This window comes from Medicago sativa, chromosome 1 (assembly GCF_051527215.1).
Source record: "Medicago sativa cultivar Bolivia chromosome 1, Bolivia_mono, whole genome shotgun sequence".
Lineage (NCBI taxonomy): Eukaryota > Viridiplantae > Streptophyta > Magnoliopsida > Fabales > Fabaceae > Medicago > Medicago sativa.
Window position 1 is genome coordinate 34,623,571 of NC_140749.1, and position 18,878 is coordinate 34,642,448.

General features: G+C 35.8%; 1 long non-coding RNA gene across 1 annotated transcript; it reads right to left on the reverse strand.

The window, feature by feature from the left end:
• Nucleotides 1-8,889: 8,889 nt before the first annotated feature.
• LOC146954556 (uncharacterized) lies at nt 8,890-10,574 on the reverse strand. Its single transcript, XR_015014041.1, has 2 exons — nt 10,503-10,574; nt 8,890-9,186 (listed from the first exon to the last, which is right to left on the reverse strand). It is a non-coding gene; the product is annotated as an uncharacterized LOC146954556 (long non-coding RNA).
• Nucleotides 10,575-18,878: the final 8,304 nt, after the last annotated feature.

Genomic DNA, 18,878 nt, shown 5'->3' on the forward strand with positions numbered 1-18,878 from the left:
TCCAACAGGGATAAAAAGACTTTGAGACGATGGGCTAGCAAATTCCTTCTGGACGGAGAAATCCTATACAAGAGGAACTATGACATGGTCTTGTTGAGATGTGTTGACAAGCAAGAAGCTGAGAAGTTGATGCATGATGTACATGATGGTACCTTTGGGACCCATGCTTCGGGTCACGCCATGTCAAGAAAACTGTTAAGAGCCGGCTATTACTGGATAACTATGGAGCGTGACTGCAACAGACATGCCAAAAGATGCCACAAATGTCAAGTCTATGCTGACAAGATTCATGTGCCTCCACATGCCCTCAATGTTATCTCTTCCCCATGGCCTTTCTCTATGTGGGGCATTGACATGATCGGAAGAATTGAACCAAAGGCTTCCAATGGACATCGTTTCATTCTAGTGGCAATTGATTATTTCACCAAGTGGGTTGAAGCTGCTTCCTATGCAAATGTGACCAAGCAAGTGGTTGTCAAGTTTATCAAGAATAACATCATCTGTCGATATGGTGTTCCCAACAAAATTATCACTGACAATGGTTCTAATCTGAACAATAGCATGATGCAAGATTTGTGTGAAGAATTCAAGATTGAACATCACAACTCTTCTCCTTACAGACCTCAGATGAATGGTGCAGTTGAGGCCGCTAACAAGAACATCAAGAAGATTGTTCAGAAGATGGTCACTACTTACAAAGACTGGCATGAAATGCTACCGTTTGCCTTGCATGGTTACCGTACTACAGTGCGCAGTTCAACCGGGGCAACTCCTTTCTCTCTTGTATATGGTATGGAAGCAGTTCTCCCTCTGGAAGTGGAGATTCCATCTCTTCGAGTAATCATGGAAGCAAAATTAACTGAGGCTGAATGGTGTCAAAGTCGTTATGATCAATTGAATCTGATTGAAGAGAAACGTATGGATGCTATGGCTCATGGACAGTTGTATCAAGTGCGAATGAAGAATGCTTTTGACAAGAAAGTCCGACCTCGAGAATTCAAGGAAGGCGAACTTGTATTGAAACGAAGGATAAGTCAGCAACCCGACCCAAGGGGCAAGTGGACACCTAACTATGAAGGTCCTTATGTTGTCAAGAAGGCCTTCTCTGGTGGTGCTTTGATTCTTACACACATGGATGGTGTTGAGCTTCCAAATCCTGTTAATGCCGATATAGTCAAGAAATACTTTGTCTAAAAAGAAAAGAACAGCGTGGTAGGTCGAAAACCCGAAAGGGCGGCCTAGGCAAAAATGCGCTTCCCGGTGGATCGAAAACCCGAAAGGGCGATCCAGGCAAAATTAGGGACAAAAAAAATGAATATGAAGAAGCTCGCTGAGATTGTACGCAACTCAGGCAAGAATGAGCGCCTCGATGAGCCGAAAACCCGAAAGGGCAGTTCATGCAAAAATGAGGTTGACAATAAAAGACGAGTAACTATATCTGGCAAATCACCATCACTCCTTGGGGCATCTGCAACTGTCAATGGTTATCTTCATCAGAGGCTTCTGTACTTGCGAATTCAAAATTTGTATGAAATGTAGCGGTCATCGTGTTCAATGTATCACCAACCAATAAAATTACCATTTTCCAAGCTTTGTAAATCCGTGAAGCCATGCCTTTGGCTGACTTTCACTCTTCTACATCAATTTGAGCCTTTCTATTGTTTGAAACTCTATTTTTCTTTCTACTTTCAATGCTATATGCAAAACATTTTCTGTCTATTTTGATAATGTTAATGTCTGAAACAAACATTTTTGAAAATTGAAAAATCTTTTTCTGTCTATTTTGAAAGCAAACCTGAGCAATAAAGTACATTTCAATGAAACATGCATGAATGAATGAATGTCAATGTCTATTTCAATACATGTTGCAAGCAGGTTACTCCCCAGGATGATCTGTGGTCAATGGCAAGAATGAAAAAACAGAATGAAAATGAAAAATGAAAAGAATACAAATAAAGAGCACCCCGCTGATTGACAACCTATGAAGGCAATTCAGGCAAAAATGGGGCAATGCAAAGAACCTATTCCCCGGTGAATCGAAAACCCGAAAGGGCGGTTCAGGCAAAAGTGGGGTTTGAAAATGAAAAATGAAAGAATGGAATATTAAAAAAGCATTGACCACAGATGCGAACATCCAATATTTACCCAGCACTGACACGCCTAGCAACGGCGACCTGTATCCAAGGACTTTCCAAGGGTCCCTCCTTTACAAGTTTTATTGCCCTCAGCCATGGTTTCGATACGTCTCCCGACGACGGTCTCTCCAAAAGAGTTTTTTCCCCTGTGAATATGTTGCAGCACGAGCCACTACCTGCCCAATCTTCCAATGTTTCGTCTGCCTTTGTGAAACTTCTCCGTCAAACTGCCAATCAATCATGCATTTCAAGCATTCATACATGCATAATCATGCATTTTATGTGCTCATACATCCAATAATCTTGCTATACCATACATACATGTTGCATATCCAACTTTCAACTGCCAAATTCAATGCAAGTTTCCACTCTCCAACTTCAATTCCAATCATGTCAACTGTCAAATTCGAAGCAATTTCCAATCTCCAATGTCAATTCCAATCTCAATTTCAATGTCAAACTGTCAAATTCAACTCAATTTCAATTGTCAAATTCAAAGCAATCTCAACCTCAATAACAATGTCAATCTCCAATTCCAATTCCAATGTCAATCTCCAATTCCAATTTCAATGTCAATCTCCAATTCCAATTCCAATGTCAAATTCCAATTTCAATCCAATTCCAATGTCAAATTCCAATTTCAATCCAATTCCAATGTCAAATTCCAAATTCAATCCAATTCCAATGTCAATTTCCAATTTCAATTCCAATTCCAATGTCAATCTCAATTTCCAATCCAATGTCACTGTCAATATCCAACGCCAATATCAACGTCAAATGTCAAATGTCAAACGTCAATGTCAATGTCAAATGTCGAATGTCAAATGTCAATTTCAATTTCCAAGCCAATGTCAATGTCAATGTCAATTTCAACTTTCAATTCAGTTCAAATCAATGTCAATTTACTCTCAATTTACTCTTGGGCCAACAAAAATGGTCATGTCTATTTGCAAATCAGGTCAATGACAATTTACCCTCAATTGGTATCTTGTTAAACCAGACTTTCAATTTGTATCTTTTTACTGGTCAAGTGCCAGGTTCGATCCAAAAAAAGAACCACTTGTACCTGCTTGTATACCTGTGCTTCCGGACAAACGGCAAGTTCGATAGAACAGTTTGTACCCAGCTTATGCTTTGTTATTGGTCAAACGGCAAGTTCGATTTGAAGAACGGTTTGTACCCAGCTCATGCTTTGTTATCAGTCAGACGGCAAGTTCAATCTGAAGAACAGTTTGTACCTAGCTTACGCTTTGTTATCAGTCAAACGACAAGTTCGATCTAAGAGAACAGTCTGCACTCTCCCACATGATGTGGTGATAACCCAACAAGCAAGTTCGATCCAAAGAAACAGCTTGTATCAACCCTTTTGTCTATAGCTCCAACCAAACAGCCAGTTCAATCCAAAGAACAGTTTGTGTCTGCCTATCTGTTTGTATCTTCAACCAAGTGTCAAGTTCGATCCAAAGAACCGCTTGTATCTGCCTATATGTCTATGTTTCCGGTCAAGTGCCAAGTTCAATCCCAAGAACAGCTTGCACCTCTCTCTTGTCTATGTTTCCGGTCAAGCGCCAAGTTCAATCCCAAGAACAGCTTGCACCTATCTCTTGTTTTGTATTCCTTGGTCAAGTGACTAGTTCGACCCAAAGAGCAGCTTGTACCTTATTTTCTATCCCTGGTTTGTCTACCCTGTCAGTGTCTACCTGAATCCCCAGTAACATGACAGGTTCCATAGACTCCAGTCGTTTGTCATGCATTCATAATCAAAGTGTTGCATAACACTCATGTTTCAGAAAATCTGAAAGCGTATTTTTATGTCCAAAAACAGTGCAAATGTTAATATTTAAGTATCTTCGTCCCGTCAACTCTAAGACTTCGTCTCTTGACTCTCCGGACAAAGAAACTTAAATAGGGGCAGCTGTTATACCCTAATTTTGGACCTAAAAATACTAGTCCAATTCTTCTTTTCTTGCATTACAAGCTATTTGAACTATCTCTGATCAGTTGCATCTTTCTCTGCATTTTATTTCAATTTTATTTGCAAAATTCACATGCAGGGGCATTTTAGTCATTTCCTATGTCAAGTGTCTCTCAGTCTTTCAAAATTTTGTTTGAAGTCCTTTCAAGTAGTGTGAATAAGTCTCTGTATCATTCTATGTCAAAATCCATTTTTAAAATTGCATTTGAAGCCATTTTGAGTCAATTTTGCCCCTAGGGGCTTTTTGGTCATTTCAAGTGTCAAGTCACTGTTTAAATCCTAAAAATTGTCTCTGAGTCTTTTAATTTTGCTTGTATAAGCCTTTGTTTCATTTCTCTGTTAAAAATCCATTTTAAGTTTGCATCTGAGTCATTTTCAGTCGTTTTAGCCCCAGGGGCATTTTGGTCATTTCACACGAAATTTCGGCAAAGAGAGGTTACTTTAAAGTACCTCATTTAGGCCATTGGTTCGTTTTAGTCCGTTTTGTCAATTTTAATTGTTTCACTTTACGTTATTTTCCAATTACCAATTTTAATTCATTTTATTTTATTTTTTAGTCCTAAATTCCTAAAAATTGCACTTTAGTCCCTTTTCACCTTTTTATTTCTTTTAAGAATTTAGGTTTTAGTCCTTCTAAGTCAAACTTCCATTTTAGGTCAATTGCAATGAAGTCCTTTTGTCCAGTTTATTTTTAGTCCATTTTTAGTTATTTGCAGATTGGTCCATGAATTTTCAACAATTGCAGAAAAGCCCTCAAGTCCTAAATTCAGCAGAGGCCGAATTAGTTACAAGTCCAGACAGGTGGCAAGCACACATTGGCTATCATGAACACATGTCACCTATATAAAGGCCCAATCATCACAGTCCCAAAGAGAACGAAACAACTCAGCAAAGTTCAGTGCCACATCACAAACAGATTTCACATTCTCTCTCTATTCAGTTACGATCCAAAATCAGGATCAATCAAGAACACAGAAGAACAATCACAAACCCTAAGTTCTCAAAGCCAAAATTCAACACAATTCCGATGAATTGGTGAGAGTTCTCAGAGATTCGAAGCTGAATCATCATCACTGAACTCAAACCACTGCAATTCAAGCACAAGTTCGAAGAACTTATACGATCACAGTGGAGAAGAAGAGGAATTGAAGAAGGATTCAAATCAGAGAAGAAGAAGAGGAAATTTACCGGTACATTTTTCAGTTCGTAGCAACAAATCACCTACCAGAAACTCATAGAAGATTCACGAAGATTTTCTTCATCTTCTCATTCGAATCTCCAGGTAAAACCTCAAAACCTTCTCGTTTTTCATGTCAAATCATCATCGAAGGCTTGTAAGCATAAATAAACGGTGAATCGAAGCAAAAACTTCGAAAAGATTCAAGAAAGAATTGAAACCGAAACCCTAAAATGTAAATTCTTCAAGATTCACCGTTTATTTCATGAATCCAAGTTTATAATCATCATCAGCGAAGAAAATAGGTTAGATAGGGGTTTAGTTTCAAGAAGATTAGAAAAAGTTTGAAAACCCTAGAAACCGTAAGTTCAAAGTCCGATCTACTTCGTTTTCATCATAATTTCATAAAAATAACCGTGGATCCGTAAACAGGGGAGGAAGACGAACGTTTCTGTGTAAAAAGTTTGAAAAAGTAGCATCAGGTCGTCGGAGAAGATGAAGATTCCGATGAATCTTCATCTTCCTCCGCCGTTCTCCGCCGTCCTCCCCAGTTTCCGGCTAGGTTAGGGTTTTAGAGAGAGAAGAGAGAAGAACGAGTGAAGAGAGAGAATGAGAAGTGTGAAATGAATTAGACCGGTCACCTGGCCTTTATATAAGCCTTTGAACCGGTCTGGTTCAGCTGGTTCGCTCCCCTGACCGTTGGATCTAGGGTTGATCCATCTGGATCAATCCAACGGTCCCTGAACTCCCTGAGGATCCAGGATCCGTTCATCCCTTGGGCTTGGGTTTGGGCTTAGTTCCCTGCGTGTTCCCTTGTTTTTTTTGCTATTCTTGCCACTGTTTCTTGCTATTTGCACACCTTTATGCTCAAAAAATTTGCTAAAAATTCCAAGTATTTTTTCATGTGTTTTTGACTAGTTTCTTGATCTTCTTGTGATGTTATTATGTGTTGAATTTGGATAAAAAAATATGTAGCATTTTTTTTTTTCAATAGTTTATTACATTTGTTAAATCTTGTGAAAATTTTACATGTTCTTGTGATCAAAACTCTTTAAAAAATTCCAAAGAAATTCATGAGTGTTTTTTGACAATTATGTGACCTTCTAGTGTTGATTTTACATAAAAAAATTGGTGAGCATGGTGTGGTTAATTTTCCCAATGCTTTGTGACATTTTATGCTAAAAAATAAATGAAAATTCATTTGATTTCAATCCAAATTGCTTGATGAATGTTGGTGACCTATACCTTTTGATTCCATAGGATTTAGCTACTGTTTGTGTTTGATATTAGTGCATGAGTATGAATTTTGATTAGTTACTTAGCTTGCAAGTTAGTTGAATAGTTAAATAATGCAAGTATGTTCAAAGTTTGTTTTAAAATGCCAAGAAAATCGTGTAGCCTTAATTTCCCTTCCAAGACTTTATTATAAACCTTTTAAAATGTAATTGGAATGTGAGAATTATAGGTCACTTGGTTCTTGCATTTTATGAATAAATTTTAGCTATATTTGCACTCTTTTGCCTTTATTTTCTATCCTTTATGTCCTAGTACTTCTCTTGCTTTATTTCCTTTGATATTGCTCTATGCTACTAACCTTTCCATTTCATGTTTCATATTCATCATAAGCATTCCCACTTCATCTTCTTCTTCATCTAATTTCTTGCATTTTAAGTTACAATTTCATGCCAAGTTTAAAATGTAAATACTTAGAGGTTTTGTAATATTTTACCTTCATGCAATTTTAATTTCTTGGCAAAGAGGCCATAGAATGTATTTAGGGTATGATGTAAAGGACAATGGACTCTAATGATGTACACCGACACAAGCACTGACACATGCACACACATCACTATATAGCTAGAATATGCATGTTTAGATGTATGTTTAGGATTGTATGTTTAGATGTATGCCTAGGGTTTATACTTAGAAAAAACCAATTTTCCAAACAAATGTGAACAACTTCACTCAAATCTTTTCCAAATAAACCTTGGGATCCAATATCCCATTGTATTTTCTTTTCCATTTTCTTAATCAAACTTCAATGAAAAATAATCAAACTTTGACTTCTTTTGCAATTCACTAATCCAACCTCACTATTTCCTAATCTCATGCCCTTGAGGCCCCTTTCTATTCTTCAAAATCCATTTCCAAACTTAAAATCAACCAACAAAAACAAAAACATTTTTGAGAGAGAACTACGGTGGATTTGATCCCTTAAACGGGTACGTAGGCAAGGAACAAAATTCCTTCAATTCAACTAAAATAAAAATCCAAAAACATTCTTCTCCCTCCAATTCTTCACTTAGAAAATTCTTAGGTCTAATATCATCTTTCAAAATAGCATTTAAAAATAAAGCGCGCGCGTAGAAATTAAAGACGGTTCCTATAGGTTACTATAGTCGTTATGGGTGCCTAACACCTTCCCGTAGCGAAAACAACTCCCGGACCTCGATTCTCAAGGGTTTTGCTTACTTTTTCCCTTCCCAAGAAAAAATAAGATATCACCGGTTTAAAAGGTTCAAACGTAATCAATGTTTGACACCCGAAAACCAAGATAAAACACTTTCTTATCTTCTTTTTCACCAAACAAACTAACAAAATTTAAATGATATTTATGTATTCTTGTGTCTGTGACTGTGAGTTAACTAAAGGTTGTATATCTCCTACAAATGCCCCTATGCCCAACGTGTATGGATTACCCGTAACAATAAGGTTATTCTTCATTCTTTTATAAGCTCCTCCGTATATTGGTTTAGTGTCATAAACAATTTTCAGTTTATGCCGGGTTTACATTGTTCCCTCTCGTACTTTAAAAACAATATATATGTGAACTCCCTATTCCTTATATTTGAGCATCCTAATGCCCTTCATAACCTCTCGACATCGTCAATGACTTGCAGCGGATCCTCACACACCAAGCTTAGAAAAGGTAATGGTTTAAGTCCATGTGGGTGGATTTGTCGGCTGCTTCTCAACCAACTTCTTACAACTGTCATGATGTATTTGTCTTAGATTAACCTATTGCTTTCCAACAGCAACCCCCAAACAAGTTGTTGTAATACCTATAGCAATCTTCGCCTTCCTATTGACACTTCAACACTAGCTACTCCTATAACTAAGCCACGTTCGTCGACATGAACGCAAATTCTCCATCATTTGATTTACGTCGACCATGAGTATGTCCCAAAAGACGACCTCTTTAACTAAGGTTTTAAGGTTGGGCAATAAACCCATAAGGAATTAATTTCCCTTCTAGTGGAGATCTTGGTAATGGGTGACACCCTCACTAAATGAAGGAAAATTGACCGAATATATAACAAGATGAGAAAAGAGTGAGACCGATCAAAGACCAAAAGAAATCACAGGATTGGACAACAAGTGACACTACCATAGAATGCTAATAGATTTTTGCAAGTAAATGGTGCCGCGGTTCACGATTTACAGGCAAAAATTCATTTTCATTCTACGTCTGCAGCTATTAGGACCTACAACCGGAGCTCTGATACCAACTTTGTCACGACCCAAAATTCACAATCGTGACCGGCGCACGAACTAGAACATCCTAGTCCGGCAAGCCTATTGATGACACTTGACAACTATAATTTACAATTTATAAATTGATATCCACTGAAATTTCGACAGAGTATCCTCTGTATTTTGAACATTCGCCAAGATTTTAATTCTGTTTATGAACCTGTATTCTCATCCAGAGTTTCAAATGACATATTTACATCTTTGTACATCTCAGAATAAAACATTCCTAAACTCCAAATAGCTGCAGATACTCGATTCAACATATACATAAACAAAAGAGACATTCATCAAGGAAACCTACCACCAAGAGTGACACAGATGAACTTCAAATCTACTAGCAGCTTCCTACTTGGCTGCTTGGAAATCTGAAAAAAAAATAGAAAATGAAAGAGTAAGTCACAAGGACTTAGTGAGAGACAACAACCACCACCAACTAGAAGGGAAACACACAAGGGCACGATTATTTACTTTTCTCATACCAAATTGTAATTTACAAAGTTACTAACCATATAAAAATGTAATAAACTTTCAATCAAGTGTACCATGAAAATTTGAAAATCTTTGTGAGTTTATCAAACTAAATAAGACTATATCAAAATTCCAATGTCGTAGAGAAGTGAACCCAAATCCACAACTTTAAAGAAAATATATAAATCGCGTATAATGAAAAAGAAATCGAAATAATCAAATCCAAATAGAATATAAAATCAAATTCCATTTAATAATACCAAAATAATAAACTTTAAAGAAAGTATAAAAATCCAACTTTCGTGAAAATAATCAAATGGGTGAATCGAGAACTAGCTCCATCTCGTTGATAGCCCTCTCCTCCTAATGGTGGCCTTTCCATAGGGGCGGCTCCATCTAACGGATAGCTCTTTTCTCTCGACTCAAAACAAAAATGTTTTAAAGTATAGTAAACTCAATTTAGTGAAAATAATCAAAATGGGTGAATCGAGAACTAGCTCCATCTCGTTGATAGCCCTCTCCTCCTAATGGTGGCCTTTCCATAGGGGCGGCTCCATCTAACGGATAGCTCTTTTTTCTCGACTCAAAACAAATGTAAAACATTTTCAATTAGGGAGTTTACCACGCATTGATAGCCCTCTCCTCCTAATGGTGGCCTTTCCATAGGGGCGGCTCCATCTAATGGGGTAATTCTACATAATTGAAATCACATACTAGGTGCACCTAGGTTGTCATCATTATAACCGTAATTTCAAAACACCATTCTTAAAACATAATGCCAAAACCATATTTCACAACATAACGAAACTTATTTCAAGATATGTATCATCAAAACTCAACCGAAAATCTACTACTTATAATCATAAGTAAATCCAAATTCAAATCCAATTCAAAATCCAAATCGAAATGGATCGCATATTAATATCAAAAATCCCAAGAACATATATCTCAAAACCATATTTCCTCATTTCTCAAAACTCATGCAATAGTATAGGCAACCAAACCTCAATTTCAAATCTTTTTCTTAGTAAGTCATAGGTAAATCCAAATAGAATACAATTAAATTTGATGACTTTGAAATTATATAACAATGACGAGAAAAATGTTCTAAGGGTGTGTTCTCGAATTTGATAAATACTTTAACATATTAAATCAACAAAATATCGATAATAACAATAATTAAAATAAGTGATAATGATCGTTATCAACTCACAGTTATAACGAATCAACTAGTGTGTTCTCCTACCATCCCTGGAGAAGCATTCGAAGCGTCCAGCATCATATCTGAGCATCAATAATATTTCCTCATTAATTAGAAACCCATTCTACGACTTTAGTAACCATAGATAACCATAAAATTCCTCTAACACATACTCTTATCTTAAAAATTAATTTCTTACTCACTAATCATACCTAAATATGCACTAATTGAAATGTAAGTTGATAAATATACCTCAAAGAGTCTCAATGAGCAACTCTGACAATATGGGTACTCTCCTCCTACTTCAAAGCACAAACCCTAACCCCCCAAAATTCTACCAATAGAGCTTGAATATGAAGTTGCTTTACTTAGATGATCAATTATTCTTAAGGATGATTGATTTGGTGATGAAAATGGTTGATTTTGGAAAGGAAGGAGAAAAAAAATGGAAGAAGATGAATGAGGGACAGAGAGCTAACGAGAGTTAAGAGGAGAAAGGAATGGGAAAGTTAGGTGTTATGTTTTTTTTTTCTCCCACGTGTGGGTCTAGTACATTCTACATATATCTATTTTTATTACTACCTCCGTCCCGGTTTCATTGACCTACTTTGGTTTTTCACACAGATTAAGAAAAGTGTATAAATAAAGGGGAAAGTGAAATATATTGTATTGGGAATGATAAAAGTAGTATTATTTAGTGTTATATTGTATTGGGAATGATGAAAGTTGTATTGAAAATTGAAATGAGTCAGTTATTTTGGGATACTTTTTTTTAGAAAATGGGTCAGTTATTCTGGGACGGAGGGAGTAATACTTCTCAAACTTAATTTAATTTTTTTTTTTTTCCAATTACTAAAACGGTGTGTTTCAATTTGAATCATCTCCAAATGTCAACAATTTTTGTACTAGTTCAAACATGACTTTGCTATTACTTCAATTGAACCATCCATTGATGGATCGTGGGATCGGTTCTCCGGATTAATTGTTCATTTGGTTGGATACCAAGTACCCAAAAAATAGATATATAATGCATGTGAGACAAAAACTTATCCTTGAGTTATTGAATAACAAAGTTTAAATTTTTTTGTCATGTGTTCCATCTTCTTGTTTTGTTCTGTCTCTTGAATATTTTTGATCCTTTACAAAATTTCATATACATTAATTTATTGATAAACTAAATGAATCTGCTGCCTTAAGAAAAATTGTTTGAGAAATAATTATATAGATAGATAAATATTTTAAACTAACGAAAATTTATCATCAATCCAAGGACACTTTGCTAACAAAACAAAAAATACACATAATAAGAGCGCCTATGATATTGGAACATTTTTTTTTTTTAATTCAACATTCACTCTTTTATTGGATAAATTTATAAAAATGAGTTATTATAGTTTTTGTAATGATTTAAATTGATTTTAATATATTTTATCATTGTTGACAACGATGTTTGCAGGGATTCTAAATGACAAGAAATCAAGACATTAAAAAATGTATGCATATAGAATCTCCAACAACATCGCCCAACATTGACAAATTATATACTAATAGAACTCATGGGACAACTCAAGTATAAAACATGGGTCACCGAATGTGTTTTGAAGTATGGCACACACCCTTCTTTTATAGGTACATAGTTGTCTATGTTGTTTACAAACCTTCGATGTGGGACTTCTGAACTACTGTAATGGAGTATACATGCCTCTTCCTTCCTCTTTAATCGCTCCAAATAGTCATTGGATAACAAATCATAACTATTGCAGACAGAGGATATTAACGTTGGCCAAGATTAAAAGAAATGTTCAAGATGATAGATACAGATAACAGTGGCCAAATCACTTTTGAAGAACTTAAAGTTGGTTTGAAAAAAGTTGGTGCTAATCTGAAATTTATGATTGAATGCAAGCGGTAAGTATCTTATAAAGGACTCCTTATAAAGTAGAAAGGAACAAATGATAAGTTAATGTGTTCTATTTAACAGGCTAACTCAAATCCGCAGGTGGTGGACAAAATTAAGTCACTCACGTTCACATGGTTGAAGGGGAAACACGTCAGTCTTCCCCTTAATTATCATGGTTGGTGGCTTAGTCCGTTCTCTATTCTTGGAATTGGCTAACGGTTTTCTTTCTTTCTTATTGTCTTTTGGTGGTTGGCATTAGCCTTGTAAATATTTCTCAGATACTTGTTTGTACTCAGGTGTTACTTCCTTAGCACACCTTGTGCTAGGAGGGCCTATTTGTTGTGGTAATGATATTTCATTTTAGCCTCTTCAAAAAAAAAAAAACAGGCTAACTCAAATCTCTAACATATCACTATACCTTGAAATTGTAGGCTGATGTAGATAACAGTGGGACAATTGATTATGGTGAGTTCACTGCGGCAACATTGCATCTTAACAAGATTGAAAGAGAAGATCATCTATTTGCAGCCTTTTCTTACTTTGATAAAGATGGAAGTGGCTATATTACTCAAGAAGAACTTCAACAAGCTAGCGACGAGTTTGGCATTAAAGATGTTCGTTTGGAAGAGATAATCAAAGAAATCGATGAAGATAATGTAAGTGGTCTTAACTTGTTGACTTTGTCATCCTTCTCTTCAATATTTGTAGTTTACGACACTAACACATTACGACACTAACACTGACACATAGACACCATAATTATTTGAGAAAGTGGAAGTGATTGAACCTAACCACATGTATCGGTGTTGTGTCTGTGTCAGACAAAGACATTTGTCGGACGCCGACCACACTTTCAAATTGAAGTGTTAGGCCTAGGGATGGGAATAGGCCAGGCCAGACCAATCTTTTTTATTAAATAGAGAAGGCGTAAGCTTTTTTTTTTAAGCCTATTTAGCTTAAAAGGCCAGGCCACAGGCCTTTCAAAAAGCCTCTTAAGCATATTAGGCCGGCCTATTAAGTAATATGAATAATATTATTTATTGTTATATTATATTTTGTATTTTGAATTAAAATATAAATTTGTAAACTTTTTCAATAATTTAAGCTTTACCAGTATACATTAATTTTTTGCATATATAAATGTATTATTATAAACTAGAATAAAAATTTGATACAATATATAGTCGAATTCCCTAAAACCTCGTGTTGATTATCAAGAGAGAGTTTAATATAATTGAACTATTAGTTCGCTAGTCCATTTAAACTTGGATCACATTGCTTATTTAAATATGTTCATAAGATATAGACTTTTAAACAGGCTTGTAGGCCGCATCAGGCTTTCAAAAGACCAGTCTCAAGCCTAAAAAGTAGGCCTATGACAGGCCGCAGGCCAAACTTAGGCTTTAAAAAAATATGGCAGGCCTTACAAAGCCTAGCTCGGCCTAGCCTATTCCCATCCCTAGTTAGGCCTATATAGTTCAATAGAATTGTATTTACATTTCTTGATACAAATTTTTTCTCCTTACATCTAAGTTCTTCATTAATAGAAATTCATCGTGGTTGACAGTGGTTCTAATATTCATTCAAATATATGGTTTGAGTTAAAATAATTACCAAGTGAGGCATCAAGTGGGCTTAGAACTAGGAGTGTGTACGTATTGACTTATTTGAGCTTATCTACTAACATAAACTGTTTGGGGGAACTTATGGAACCAATTTATGACATGTTTATAAACCGTTCTCAACTTATTTTTGTAAGCTCTCTAGGATAACTTTTGATAATAGCATATAATTTATATGAGAACAGTTTGACTTTATTTTATCTTTTGTTTTAGAAATACTAATACACAAGCACTTATATGACAAGTGCTTATGCTATAAACAATTGATTAAGGGTTTATCCAAATAAGGGTTAACTCAACCCCAAAAGCACTTATAACCACTACTTTAGCCGTATCGCCTATCAGATAAAGTAAGTGATATAGATGTTTCCATTGTAATGAACAGTAAAAGAACGTAATGTTTAATATTCAATGTTTCTGCTAAAATATTGAACACCTTATAGTCAAAATCTGATGCTTTATCTTATGCAGGGCGGACGCATAGATTATAACGAGTTTGCATCTATGATGCAGAAAGGAAATCTTCCTATGGTTGGTAAGAATATAGTCAAAATCTGATGCTTTATCTTATGCAGGGCGGGCGCATAGATTATAACGAATTTGCATCTATGATGCAGAAAGGAAATCTTCCTATGGTTGGTAAGAAAGGTCTAGAAAATAACTTCAGCATTCGTTTCAAGGAGGCATTAAAATTGTAGTATTCATTCTCAGCATTCAGATTTTTTTCTTTTTCTTTTTCTTTGAAAGTTCATGTTGTGCATTAGCACAAGTCAGTGGAGGCCAATTTGGCCTTTCAGCTATTTTGTTTGTATTTTAGTTTAAATGGATTTTTGTAATTATGAGAATGTTTTAAAGATTAAATAGAGGTCTTGTTGTGAACAAATGATAGTGGATTGATTGATCATATAGTCCCAAATGGTCATATCCAAAAAGTCTGTTTTATTTTTTTCAAAAAAAAAAAAAAGTCTGTTTTATTGAAAACTTACTTTTTGCATGCCCTATTTTTTTTTCTTGCAAAATACACTTTGCTCGGATTATATAATATGAACCGCTTTATATGGATTTTCGGATTATATAATCCAAAACCTTGTTTTGCTCATAACCTCATCTTATGTAATCAATTGATGACATAATAAAAATGAAATCAATGTAAAGAGACAACCATGATATAAATTCTTATTTTATTGATAGATCAATATTTTTCAAATATAAGGGCAAATGAATAAAAAAATCTTAGAAATGTGATTGGTCCAAATTAATTGAAATACATGTTGGGACATGTAGGGTTATACTAGAGAGTTGTGTAGCTGGTATCTGGTTCTTCTAAAGTGTTTGGCTGTAACATCTCAGACTGCTTTTCAGGATTGCTGACTAACCCACAAACCAACACGAGTCATTTCAGCATGCTTTGTCCTCACTCACATGCTTACCGGGAAACTTCCCGGTAGGTCACCCATCATAAGACTACTCCAAGTCAAGCACGCTTAACTGTGGAGTTCTTATGGAATGAGCTACCGAAAAGAAGATGCATCTTGCTGATATGGGTAGTACCTAACAATTCTTATAAGCCTTCCTTCAACCATGTAGTCCCATACCTACACGGCCTCCGGATCCCTCTCATTCCGATGTGATTCGGTTCCTCTTATTAACGTGGGGTCATCCTTACGGATAGTGCCCGTTCCAACTGACGGGAACCTTTCGTATCCAACTGGCGGGATATCGAAAGCCACGTCGTGGGTGTTACATGCCCACCAGCTTCCGCCTGGTTTGTCCCCGAACCACACCGTACTGGGAGAGGTCTGCTCTGATACCATTTGTAACATCTCAGACTGCTTTTCAGGATTGCCGACTAACCCCACAAACCAACACGAGTCTTTTCAGCATGCTTTGTCCTCACTCACATGCTTACCGGGAAACTTCCCGGTAGGTCACCATCATAAGACTACTCCAAGTCAAGCACACTTAACTGTGGAGTTCTTATGGAATGAGCTACCGAAAAGAAGATGCATCTTGTTGATATGGGTAGTACCTAACAATTCTTATAAGCCTTCCTTCAACCATGTAGTCCCATACCTACACGGCCTCCGGATCCCTCTCATTCCGATGTGATTCGGTTCCTCTTATTAACGTGGGGTCATCCTTACGGATAGTGCCCGTTCCAACTGACGGGAACCTTTCGTATCCAACTGGCGGGATATCGAAAGCCACGTCGTGGGTGTTATATTGGCTCATCTTAAAGATGGCATCTGATTCTTCTAAATTGTTTGACTCATCATCTTAAAGAGTAAGAGAGTAAAGTGAGGAATATCAACTATTTATGAAAAAAAATCAATTGTTGATATTATATGCATGTGTATAATATGCATGTGTATAATCACAGATTGTGAGCTTAATTTGTATAATGTTAGCTAACAATTTTTTGGTGGTGGCCGGGGGTGGCCGGGGTTTGAACCTCGGACCTTGCATATATTATGCATTGTCCATACCAACTGAGTTAAGCTCACGTGGACATGTTAGCTAACAATTTAATATCACAACCAGCTTGCTTAATTTTTATGATTTACTCAAAGGGGTCTTATATTTAAAGACGGAGATCATGTAACATTTTACGTGCAACTTATCTCCATTTAAATCATGTCATTTTTTTTAAACAAAGTAAAGAATTATATTAGTTAAATGTCTTAACTCTAATTGGGTTTGAAAGAAATTACTTCATTCATGACTCACTATAAGACTATTTACAATCAATTCATGTGTAGCTGGCACTATTCTTCTCCTTATGTGACCCAATTATCCTGACCTTACTTTAATGTAGCTGACACTATTTTCTCAAATAATTTTGGACACTATCTTCTCCATATGCATTTTGACTTCTACATTTTTTTTTTAAAACAAACTATGGCTGCAATTGCATACAAGAATTCAACTTATGTTTTCATATAACAGTAAACTATGGCATTTGCAACCAACATACACAAACTTAGTTCAACTTATGTTATTTTATTTTGAAGAATTCAACATATATAATATATAATAAAGATATAAGTTTACGACTCTTACAAAGACAAATTTGTTATCCAAAAACACATTCCTTGTTAGTATTAATAATTATTAATATCAGTCCTTACAATTGAATTTTCTAAAATATTAAAAGTAACAAGATATGATTCACAATAAGAGGCGATGCCACGATTATATGGCTGGAGTTGCAGAGGGAGAGAAAGTGAGATAAACCAATCAATGCCTATTAAGAGATGGAGAATCAGCTTGTAATGTCAACCAGTGCATAAGGATTTGCTTGATCAACCGACCGTTGATAGGGACTGTGCGATGCTGCAAAATCCGTAAAGGCATGGACAGTGGTCCATGTTCATTCTGCTGCAGCAGTGGTAATACTAATGATAGATAGGGAATAAAATGATCTCCCTTACAAGGTTTGATAAGAGACACTTGAGAAACAAGGTTTATCTTAGCACCTGAACGCAATTGAAGCTAATAAGCCACACATCCAAGGAAAATGCTCAAATTACTTAAGACCCAATTTATGATTCTTTCAGAGTGACACTGCATGAATGTTGGCGATAAGGTTGGAGCTTAACAAGGACCATTCACCAATCTAAAATTTCAACAGCCGCCTTCTCTTATCAGCAAATTTCTTCATGAAGGCTTGAGCTTTAGACAGGTTCAACTTGAGTTGCTGTAGGATTTTGTCTCTCTTAGTCAACAACAGTTGCAGGTTAAAGGCACTGGTACATAACGGGTAAGACCAGTGGGGTCCCTTCCGTAGGCATCGTTGAATGGTGTCATAGAAATACTACTCTAGAACAACGTATTATACCAATATTAGGCCCAACACAACAGCCGAGACAAGGACTTGGTGTCCAACCATGTGAAGCAAGATAAGTATAATTCTAAATATTTTTCAAGCACTTTTGACTAACCATCTGTTCGAGGATGATAAGAGGTGCCGATGTCCAAAGTTGTGCCGCGCTTAACTAAAAAAGTTGTTACATAAAACGATTTGTAAACACGTTGTCATGATCGACAATGATGCTTTGAGGAATACCATGAAATTTCTCCGCAGAATGCATGAAGGATTCAGCAACCGCAACCTGAGAGCTATTATAATAAGACTTCAAATCAGTGAAATGTGCATATTTCAACAACCAGTCAATAACTACAAAATTGACAATAAAGCCATGTGAAAGTGGCATGCTTGTGATGACGTCCATAGCCACATCTTCCCAAATCTACTTTGGAACTAGACTCAGATCGCGCGTATTTTTTTTTTTTTTGTTTATAAGGTAAATAATTGTAATTACTCTAGAATATGTGCATTTTTGTATAATTCTTAATAAAGAAGTTTATGAATACTTGAACACTTTTCTAATTTTTGGCCGTTGGTTTTAACCACGTTAATTGTTTCAAACCATTATTTCAGGTGTGATGTTGTCAAATCCTTAGGTTGGGATATCCTTTATTTTAAATAATTTTATATATAATGACTGCAGTGACATTTAAATTGTCAAACAATACCGCATTCACAAGTATAATTTTTTTTTCTTGCACTTAAGCGTTTACATCTTTACCCACCAATATATATTATAGTTACAGTAGAAACACCTCAATTTGAGCTTTATGGATGTTGAAAATGATTTCCTATAATATAATGTAAATAGTGGTGATAGGTTGACATCCTTAGGTGACATATCATCTTGGTACCACCCTTAGAGATATGAGAGAGAAGTAGTGGATGAAAGAGAAGTTGTGGTTTTGAGGTGAAATTAACAAGATGCCAAAATGAATAATCTGAATGGATAAAAAACAATCCGCTAATTTTCTTTAAAAATAATCCCAATATCCACT